Source organism: Castanea sativa, chromosome 10 (genome assembly GCF_040712315.1).
Source record: "Castanea sativa cultivar Marrone di Chiusa Pesio chromosome 10, ASM4071231v1".
NCBI lineage: Eukaryota > Viridiplantae > Streptophyta > Magnoliopsida > Fagales > Fagaceae > Castanea > Castanea sativa.
In genome coordinates this window covers 30,834,083-30,845,693 of record NC_134022.1, presented here as the reverse complement: position 1 = coordinate 30,845,693, position 11,611 = coordinate 30,834,083, and positions in this window count along the sequence as shown.

The following is an 11,611-nucleotide window of genomic DNA, read 5'->3' as shown; positions in this document are numbered from 1 at the left end:
TCAGCTTCATTTTGTATGACCGAAGAGTGTCAAAAGTCTCCTGGAGGTCGCTCATGTGATCGGACTCACGAGTGCTTTTTACCAACATGTCATCTACGTAAATTTGCACGTTTCTACCAATTTGGTGCGCAAACATCTTGTTCATCAATCTCTGGTATGTGGCTCCTGTGTTTTTAAGCTCGAAAGGCATTACTTTGTAGCAGAAAAGCCCCTGACTTGTTACGAACGAGGTTTTCTCTTGATCCATCTCATCCAATTTAATTTGATTGTAGCCGGAGAAGGCATCCATAAAGCTCAAGAGTTCATGTCTTGCGGTGGAATCAACCAAGGTATCAATACGCGGGAGTGGGTAACTATCATTAGGGCAAGCCTTATTTAGATCCGTGAAGTCGACACATATTCTCCATTTCCCATTGGCCTTTTTGACCATTACTACGTTGGCCAACCAATCCGGGTAGTATACTTCACGTATGAAATCTGCTTCTTGTAACTTTTGTACTTCCTCAGCTATGGCTTGATCTCGTTCAGGGGCGAATACTCGCTTCTTCTATCGGACAGGAGAGAATGAGGGTGATATGTTCAACCTGTGGACCATGACCGATGGGTTGATACCCGGCATGTCCTCGTGACTCCGTGCAAAAACATCTTGGTTTTTCTTGAGGAATATTGCAAGTGCTTGTCGAACTATTTGGTTGGCCAAGGTACCAATTTTTGTGGTCCGTTCGGGCCTAGAATCATTGAGATGTACTTCTTCTAACTCTTCCACCGGTTCTACTACCGTTCGCTGTTCCTCGATGTTCATTGTTTGCAAGTGGTCGTCCATTTCCATCATAGCGACGTAGCATTCCCGTGCAGCCACCTGATTTTCGCGTAGCTCTCCAACTCCGTATTCGGTGGGGAATTTGACCATTAGATGGTAGGTTGAGGTTACAGCCTTCCATGCATTAAGAGTAGGCCGTCCGAGGATGGCATTATAGGCAGATGAGCAATTGACCACAAGAAAAACCACATCCGTAGTTATTTGCTGGGATTAATCTCCCACCGTCACAGGCAACGTGACGATGCCTAAAGGGTAGACCCTTGTCCCTCCGAAGCTAACGAGTGGTGCTTTTTTGGAGCCAGCCGCTCTTTACCAATCCCCATTTGTTGGAACGCGGGGTAGTAGAGGATATCTGCCGAGCTTCCGTTATCAACCAAAACTCGATGCATGTTGTAATCCCCTGCCGTATGCTAACGACAAGCGCGTCATCATGTGGGTGGTGAAGGCATCGTGCATCTTCTTCCGAAAACCCGACGCTGGGGTTATCAAGCCGCGCCATTTTTGGTGAGGAACCCGTCATCTGGACGCTTTGAACCATCCGCAAGTATGTTTTTTGGGCCTTTTTAGATGACCCTGCAGAAGCAGTGCCCTCTACAATCATCCGTATGTCTCCTACAAGTGGTCTAGGACATTCGTTTTCCCGTTGGGGGGTTTGTTCCTGGGGTCGATCCGTTCTTTCCTTCCTTACGAACCTCTGCAACCTACCCTGCCTAATAAGGGCTTCAATTTGCTGTTTCAAGTCATAACAATCCGCCATATCGTGGCCATGATCACGATGAAAACGACAGTATTTATCCTTTGGCCTCTTGTTAGGATCTCCCTTCAACTTACCAAGAAAAGTCAGGGCTCTTTCATCTTTAATTTGCATTAATACTTGGTCGATTGGGGCAGTGAGAGGGGTGAAGTTCGTGAATCTTCTCGTAGGTGGTTTGGATCGTCGATCCTCCCGTCGCTCTCCAGTTCTAGCCATCTTCCGCCCCCTATCCGATCATGCATCTTCTGGTCTTTCCCTTTTTCTAGGCTTTTCCTCTCGAGCCAGCACCGTCACCTTTATATCATTTGATTCCGTCGTTCTTAATTTTTCCTCTTCATTAAGCATTAATACAACTAAAAAAAAAAGTTAGTTAACATAAAATTAAACATCTATTCTATATATAAAAAAAAAGAAGTAAAAAAAAAAAAAGTATTTCTTTTTCATAGTGAGAAAAATAATGAAAACAGAGAGATATAAGAAATGGTGGTATAAAGAACCTGTCTTCCGTAGATCTTTTAAAGAGAAAGTAAAACACGTTTTTTTTTTTTTTTTTTTTTTTTTTAATGTAATCATAATTTTTTTCTTAAAAAAGATTAATAGGTATGTATTTCAATGTTGCTTTCTTCCAACCCCCACCCCCACCTTATCAAATTCTTAATGGCATTTTGACAAAAAATTTTCTCCTATCTTGGCTTGACTTACTTGCCCCACCTACTTTTTGCAAGTTTCTACAGTCTGAAAATGGTTAAACTTGTTGAACACAAAGTGTTTACAACTTGGTTTTATTTATTTATTTTTTTATGCCAGGTACAACGTGAGTTATGGTTATAGCTGCTTTTGGAGGTGTGTAAAACAATTTGTATGTAATAAACACTACTTTTATAAATATAATGACTTTGTGTGGTACAAATGTATACATATTTGTTTACTTTAATGTCTATAAAGTTAAATTATATATATATATATATATATATATATATGAAAAAGTTAAATTAACGTTTTTCCTATGATATTAGAAATCTCCCTTGTTTTAGTCAAACTCATTCATCACAATTTAAAAAAGTTAGAATCAATGTCAATAGCGATGTGTGTGTGTATATATATATACACATATTTTTAGCTCAAACACTAATTGACCCTTAAAGAGTCATCTTCATGATTATGGTGTGGGTGTGAGCGGGGGGGCCATTTTTCTTCTCCTTCTTTTACATGAGTGTGGCCTGTTTTAGAAGTTAGGAACCATTTATGCTTTGTAGTATTTGCTTGCATACATATGCTTTCATATCAGAATTGCCTTTATTATTATTATTATTATTATTTTAAAGTCAAAACATATCAACATCTGCCCTTGTCATTTTCTCCATTAAATTTTCAAATTTAGCATTCTAAGTAACGAGCTAATCTTGAACATTCATTATCACTTTAAATATATCCCGCACCCACGAAATTTTGGAAAGAGGTAGGAGTATCATTCAACAAGGCTAATATGCTTGATTTAACCTGTCTGGTTTTATAAGTTAAAAGGATTATATTTTTAGATTTCAACCAAAATTTTTTTTTTTTGAATTTCAAGTGCATTATTGATACAATGATATATATTTTTTAATTCTTAAAATAAAAAAGTCATGGTCACCGAAAGGGTTGCCACTTGCCACCCAGTTTCAGTATCCTTGGCCATGATGTTCCTAGTGGAAAAGAAAACACAAAACAATATTTTTGGCCTTAGTTCTCATCATTCCAGCAACCATTAGAATAATGAATGACTTTCATAATACGCAAAGAGGCGATTGATAATCAAGAAACTACGAGGATCTAAAGATATCCCAATTCAAAATTATGATCATTAACTTTAAATTAAAGTGCTTGGCATTATCTTTAAATAAATGTTGGCAAAGAAAGCTTTACTACTATCGAATATAAAATTATTGACCCCATTAGTACAAAGCCTACTATTAGAGTTGCCCCTAATATCCCAAACAAAAATAGGGTAAGAAAAGTTCTGAGTTATTTTAGACACCTATCGTTAATTATATAGTGATTTCCATTTTTAACCTAGTTATATGAAATTAATGAAATTATGATTTATCTGATTTATGGCATATGGTGTCACCAATCACAAAAAAAAAAAAAAAAAAAAAAAAAAACACACACACACACACACACACACAAAAGACAATGATATAGTGACAAAGTGGAAACCTATAGGTAACTTACAGTAAAAACTTTCTATCATTTCATAATCTCTGAATTTTTCGGCTATATGAATACTCCATGGATGATGTATCTGTGATCAATCCAAAAACCTCCAACAGAGAATTCAAGATCATCCTAGAGATTTGCTTCACAATAGCAACTTTGTGATCCTATGTATTTCAATTCACTACTTGAATTCTTCAATCATCTGGGTTGAATTTTCTCTCGATCTTTATCTCACAAAAAGTATATATTTTGGCTTGGTTGAATTTCTCTCTAGGGTATGGCAGTAGCCTCTCAAGCCTCTATGAAAATCGTGCAAAAATTCCCTTATATGCTAGTAGTAACTAGGGTACGAAATCCTGTGCACAGCTGAGATTTTATTTATTTATTTTTGATACAAGATAAAATATCTACTCAAGCCTAATCTAAATGTATATGTGTGTGAAACTCCCTCCTAGAGACTTGAACCCCGGCCCTTGCCCCACACCCCACAAGCATTTTTTACTTGTAGAGTGACCACCACACCAAGGGGGAGCGGTGGTGTGCACAACTGAGATTTAAAACACATAAAAAACGATTTACCATTGATTGAGCCTCAATCTAGTGGCGGCTCCAAAAATATTTTTTAGGGGGGTTATTTAGAAAGTTAAATTTAAAAAATAAAAAGAAAACTTAAATATATTTAGTTATTGACAAAAAAAAAATAAATAAATAAAAAACACAATCGCAAATACATAAAATGTTACAATATCTTTCTATGAGTTTTCATATTTCGAAATCATCACATGATAATTCATTATTAATCATTATTATCTGTTAAGTTATGATTTTTCTCATAACATTAGTGTTGGCTTACTTCATGACAAAAAGTGTTGTCATTAATTTATTTCATTGTATTTTTGTAGGATTTAATTTTAATGGTTTTAGTGTGAAGTGGTGAAGATTTGATCAAGACAGCTGTAGGTCACATGAGAAGCACATGCAGGAAGGTGAATAATCAGGCTAGGTGTCAAGCTCAGTATAGCCAGTCCAAAAGGTTAACTCGCGACTTGGATCGCGACTTGCACCAATCAAGTCGCGAGTGACCCGCGAAGTTCACATGTTTTACTGAAATTGTGACTTTTCGTATTCTCTTTGCACATACTATATATACCATCATTACCCACAAAAATTGTGAGGAGCCCATTGAAAGAAAAATCCTAAGAGAGGTTTCTACAATACACCCACCTTATTAGAGAGAGAGCTACTCATTCTTAGAGAGAAATATTTGTAGTCTCTTCTCATTCCCTCTCCCATTGTTATACCCATTGCGAGGAGATTTGTACCCAAACACAACCCACACCCATTTAGAGTGTTGAGAGTGTTTTTGGAGCTTGGGAAGTATTGGAAGATGCCAAGGATGATGGATGCAATATGGAGCTTATTGCGGGATCCGTAAAACTAAAAAAGACACAGTTAGGCTTAACCTTGTTAGAGCAAGAAGCTTGGAGGGCTTAGGTGCATCGGGTAGATTAGGCTTGGAAGGTTTATTGCTATTCATGCATCTTAACTAACTTTCTAATGGATCATTTTACCACTTGGAGGGCGGTGAAGAGGTTTTTCGCCGAGTTTTTCGGTTTCCTCTTTAATAACAAGTGCCGGTGTTATCCTTGTGGTTGCATTTCTCTTCCCTTACTCTTTAACCATTAATTGTTGCTATGTTTGTGATTAATTATGTGTTAAAGAAGTTTGTCATATTGGGTATTGCTTATATTTCATATTCCGTACATATATTGTTTGAATATAAGCTTGCTTTGGTTATTTTGAAATTGGGGGTCTAAACATTCATTAGTGTTTTACACAATAAGTGAGCTTTCATTATCTATTGTCAATGTGGGTAAATATGACCATTTTATTTTATTGAGTTTGTATAACATTTTTATTTTTATGCAATTGTCACTATCTATTTGTCATTGTTTTTATAAAAATATTTTAAACTAAATGGCAAAACTCATCTCACTTACACGGTAGGAATTAATGACTAACATAACCACACACATCCATACATCAATAATACACTAAGTGTCTACTTAACTAATCAAATGCTTGAATCTCTCTCATAAATCTCATCTCATCTCTCTTCTCTATTTGACTATCTCGATATCTCTGATTCTAAGAGTAAAAAGTGAGTGATTGTTAGTTTTGCGTGTGTGTATAATATGAGCATTATTATTATTTTTTTGTTATAAAGTAATTTGTGTGAATTGTGATGTGTGTGAATATGTGCATGTATAGTGTAAATATAATATAACTTAATATAATTTAATAATTAAGAAATACAGAGGATTTGATATATGTACGCGTATTGTTATCATGTTATAATAATTTTTTATTATAAAGTTAGTGATTTGAGGAAAAAAAAATAGAAAAGTTAATATGTGATTAAAGTGTGAAAGATTTAAGCTACAAAGTGCAAAAATATTTTTAATGATAAATTAAACAAGTAAAAAAAATATTATGTGTGTGTATATATATATATATATATAATATTTTTTTAATAAAAAGTCAGGGGGTTCATTTGAACCCCTTGAAATACATTAATGAACCCCCTGAAATTCATCTAGCGCTGCCCATGCCTCAATCGAGTGGCAGTCGAACTTCGCTCGATCATATCTCGATGGAAGGGCAGTTGAAAACTATTTGTCTTGACTTTCTTGAGGTGTTTCTCGCACGAACTGTCTTGAACTTGATTTGAACTTCATGGACACATTACAGACTTAACTTGACAGTTACAAAGTCATGGAATTTCCTAACACTAACAACATTAACCCTAACATGCACTAATGATATTCAAATTTCGATACTTCTTGTGCGCTCCCTCTATTTGCCAAAATGTCTACGTATAAATTGGCTTGACAGTACTCATGCTGAAGGACTACCCTCCACTGTCAGCTGAAAAATTCCCTATAATCTAGGATCAAATTGGAGAACCAAGACATGAATATAAGTTAAAAGACATCACAGAGATATAACAAAAAGTGAATATGATTCAACAACAACATTCCTATACGCCAAAGCCCAACTCAGTTGCAGCACATAGGGTACATCCCACAATTCTGCTTATGTACTTGTTCTTCAACCAATTGTTGGAAAGAGAAGCCTTGAATCCAATTGCTAGAAGCATCCCTAATAATAAGGCCCCTTGCTAGATTACCTTGAGCACATCCGTTGGTATTCAATTTTTTACAAAAGAAATATCAACTTCCAATTGGAGATATCAGATAGAAGACTTCCTAGGCTAAATTGAAAATTTGGAACACAAGCCTGTTTGAAAATCAAGTTATGTATCTCTATCTAACTAGCCAAATGTCTCAGTTGGAGAAGGAAAATTATTTGCCAAAGACATTTTCAAGACTAAATAAAATATAATTCGAGGTCTATTTACCCCAATTATATAATGATTCTTCAAAGAAATGAAGGACCCGATCGAACACCTTCTCAATTTGTACATGTTTCGATTTTTTTTTTTTTAGGTGGTGATTTTGAAGTTTTTTTTTTTTTTAGTACAATCCAATTTTAGGATCTAAATTTTAGCCCTTTGGAGATCTGATAACATTAATAGATATTTAGGAACAATTTATTAAAACTCTTATTTCTAAGATATTTACTTAAAATTAAAAAATATCTAATTACCTATTGACATTAAATAATACTATGCTTATTGCTGCATCATTGTCCTAAGTTTAGATCAATGATATTATAACATGTTATTAATCATGATTAATTATTTAAAGAACCAATCATAATTGATTAATTATAATCACATGTTTCTAGAATTAACTACTTATAATCCCATGCATATGTATAGATACACTTAAAGATATATAACAAGATACATAATATAATTCACATATATATAATTTAAATATTATTGATAGTCATTTTTATATTTTGTTAACTCTTTAAAAAATTTTATAAGGATATTATTAGCTATAAAATGTAAATTTTCCATTTTTTTAAAATTATTGTGAAGCACTTTTTTTTTTTTTTTAACGATTCATTTATTCTAGACTCTTTAGTTTTTGTACTTAATAACTCACTTGGATGAATATTTATGATGTGGTCCCATATTTGATTTTAAAATTAAAAAATAAAACTTTTTAAAGAATAAATGGAACTCTAATTTGGAATTTTAACTTGAGTTTCTCTCCGCTTCACCTATTATTATATACTAGATTGTAATCTCATGCATATGTATGAATATACTTAAAAGATACTCATTAAAATGTATAGTATAATTCTTACATATATAATTTAAATATTATTGATAGTCATTTTTATATTTTTTTTAAAAAACTTTTTAAAAAATCTTGTAAGAATGTTATTAGGTAGAAAATGTAAATTGTCCATTTTTTAAATATTTTTATGTTCATTAATTATAAACTCTTTGGTTTTTGTACACAATAACTCACTTAAATGGAGATTTATGATATGGTCTCAAACTTGATTTCAAAATTAAGAAATAAAACCCTCTCTAAAAATAAATAATTTAAGACATATGACGCAATATTGGACTTCAATTGTAGAATCTAATTGGATTTTTTCTAAACTTAACCTATTAATATATATATATATATATATATATATATATATATATATATATATGACTTATAAATTTGAATTGTTTTTAGCTATACAAAAAAAGGCTCATAAATATAAAATCATTCAAACTCCCTCTTCCTCTAATTTTATATATAGCTAGTGTTAGATATATGATTTTTTTTTTATGATTTATTTATATTGGATTCCTCGTTTTCTACACTAAATTAACTCATTTGGTACAAAAATTAAAAAATTTGATTAGATGGGACACACACACACACACACACAGACTTATGTTTTTTTTTTCTATGTATACACTAAATTAACTCATTTGGCTCAAGAATTAAAAACTTAGATTAAATGAGACACATGTCGCAAAAATCAAACTATAATTGAAATCCAATTTTTACATTGAATTAACTCACTTGGCACAAAAATTTAAAATTTTAGATTAGATGGGACACGTGGCGCAAAATTAGACTCTAATTAAATTACAATTTAAAATCTAATTGGATTTTCTCTTAGCTTTACCTATTATTATTATATATAGTTATATATAGATTACAAAAAAGTGTAGCAACCATCAAATATTGATTTGAATATAAGTTTTAATCTAGTAGTTTGATTTAAACATATAATAAGTTAATTTGATCATCGTGACCTTTTGTTTTAAATTAGGTATTTGGGAAAACATCTTTGTTTTTAGCAAGCCAACAACTGATGCAACAAAAACAAAAACAAAGGAAGCATTAGGGGTTCCAAAAATCTTGCACTATGACATATATTTGGGGTTGCCATCTCTAATTGGCAGACACAAAAAAAAACAAGTTTTGATTACATAAAAGAAGAGTGTGGAGGAAATTTCAGGGTTGGGAAGAGAAGCTACTGTCACAAGTAGGTAGAGAAGTTTTGATCAAAGTGGTGGTTTAAGCCATTCCAACTTATACAATGAGTTGTTTTATGCTTCCACTAGGTCTTTGCCACGAAATTGAGGGGTTTATCCGTAAGTTTTGGTGGGGGCAAAGGGGAGATTGTAAGAAAATACATTGAACTCATTGATGGAGGATTTGCTTTCCTTAGCTTCGTTTGGTCTTTTGATCCAAGATGTAAAAGCTATTGTTGAATCTTTTCAATGTATTAGTTTTTTTCATGTTCATAGGGAGGGTAATACTATAGCTCACAACCTAGTTAAGAATGCACATCATGTCACTAGTACTTATTTAGTGTGGATGGAAGATGTCTCATCGTACAACTTAGTTGCTTATCAGGCAGATTTGCCTATTTCTTAATAAAATTTGAAGTCTTTTTTCTCAAAAAAAAAAAAAAAAAAAAGTATTTGGGAGTCCAATTGTCAAAATTACAATTTTTTCCTTATAACAATTTTTGTCATTGGCAAGGTTACATGGAGGTTGCAAACATAGTGTCTACAACACATTTTTCGTACCACCGCATATCTTTGGTGTGATGATGACTTTACAAATATAAGTATTTGTGGGGTGTGGGGGGTAAAGGCCAGGGTTTAAGTCTCTAAGAGGGAGGTTCACACACATATACACTTAGATTAAATTAGAGTAGAATTTCTATCTTATATAAAAACAAACACATTTTTCATTAGCTACAGTTGATTGGTTTTGACCCATGTTGATGGATTTTTTTTGGTTGATGAAATGGATTGTTAAACAATATTGACTGGTTGTTGAATTTTTCTAGTAACTTTTTTTCCCCTTCCAATTGAATCACTTCTGCACTCATTTTTCAAGTAGATTCCATATTTTTGATAATTTTTATTTCTTTTTTTTTTTTCATCAAGACTGCAAAACGAACCAAAATATTGATTTTTTTTTTTTTTTTTTGAGAATGAAAATATTGATTCTTAATCAATCAAGGGCAATCTTAATGATTTCCACTATACTAAATGGACATGTAAATCTTTCTTTTAGGCCTAACTTTTTAGCTTTCCTTTTTTAATTATGAATCTTCATCACCTTGGCCAAGTATCATGGACTACATTGATTGATAGTCTCTAGATATCTTAGAGTACTCTATCAAAAGATTTCTTTAAATTTTAACAATTCTTTAATAATTTAATGGTCTAAATTTTAGGATTTAAGAAATTTTATTGGAATAGTACTCTAGGAAATCTAGAGGATTTAAATTCATTTATTATCTTAAGTTTGCGTTTCTTATTTCACACCTCTAATTAGTAGCATTTATTGGTTTTTTTTTTTTTTTTTTGGGTCACACACATTTGAACAGTACTTCCACAATTATACTTTTAACAATCCTCATTCCTCAATCAACTTCAAGCCTTGTTCACCACATACTTTTGGCTTTTCCTTCTAGCTTACCATTTGTGCTCAGCTCAATTATGCCCAAGTCCACTTCACATCTAATTTTACGATTTTATTTTCTTTTCAAACTCAAGTTGCCTTCAAGTTTTCACCTTTTATTTAAGGGAGATGTAAGGGATATTAAATCTCCATTTGAGTCTCTCAAGTCAGTTATATGTCCTAATTCAAGTTCATTGTGGTAGGATTCACTTTTAGTGCAAATAAAGTAATTCTAAATTAATCATACGTATAGTTCAGGTACTATATCTTTGAGTTAGTGTATGGTTTAACCTACTAAATAGTAAATATACACTTGGATAAGTTCATTGTAATATAAAAAACTTAATAGTAAGATGTAACTAATGAGAGATTACATTGTGGATATAAATAAATCTCGCGGAACATATCCTGCCATTTCTTTATCACAAGCTTTATATTTTCTTTTTCATTTTTTTGTCATACACTTTATCAATATATATAGATTTAAAGAATAACTATAAGCTATAAGTATAAAAAATCTTTTTTTTTTTTTTTGAACAAGTATAAAAAATCTTGTAACTTAGCTGATTGACACCTTCTAATATTTCTAACAGAGATATTAAGAATTCAAATCCCCCTACCCTTATTGTAATTATCGAATTATTCATACAACGAAGAAAAAAAAGAACTATAAACTGGTCAATTTACAATTTTACATCTCCACCCTCCACTGATAAGTGATACCACAGAAAATATTGGGGGAGGTGGACGTACGTTTCTAATTAATTTATTGTTCAATATGATGTACACTTTATATTCAATATTAGCACGTCTATTGGGTATTTTTTTCATTGTTTAATGGCTGTACGAGGATCACTTCAATTATCGATTGGTTTAAGATTAAAAAGATTCCTTGCTTATGCGAGTCTAGAGAGATCCCAAGCTAACAGT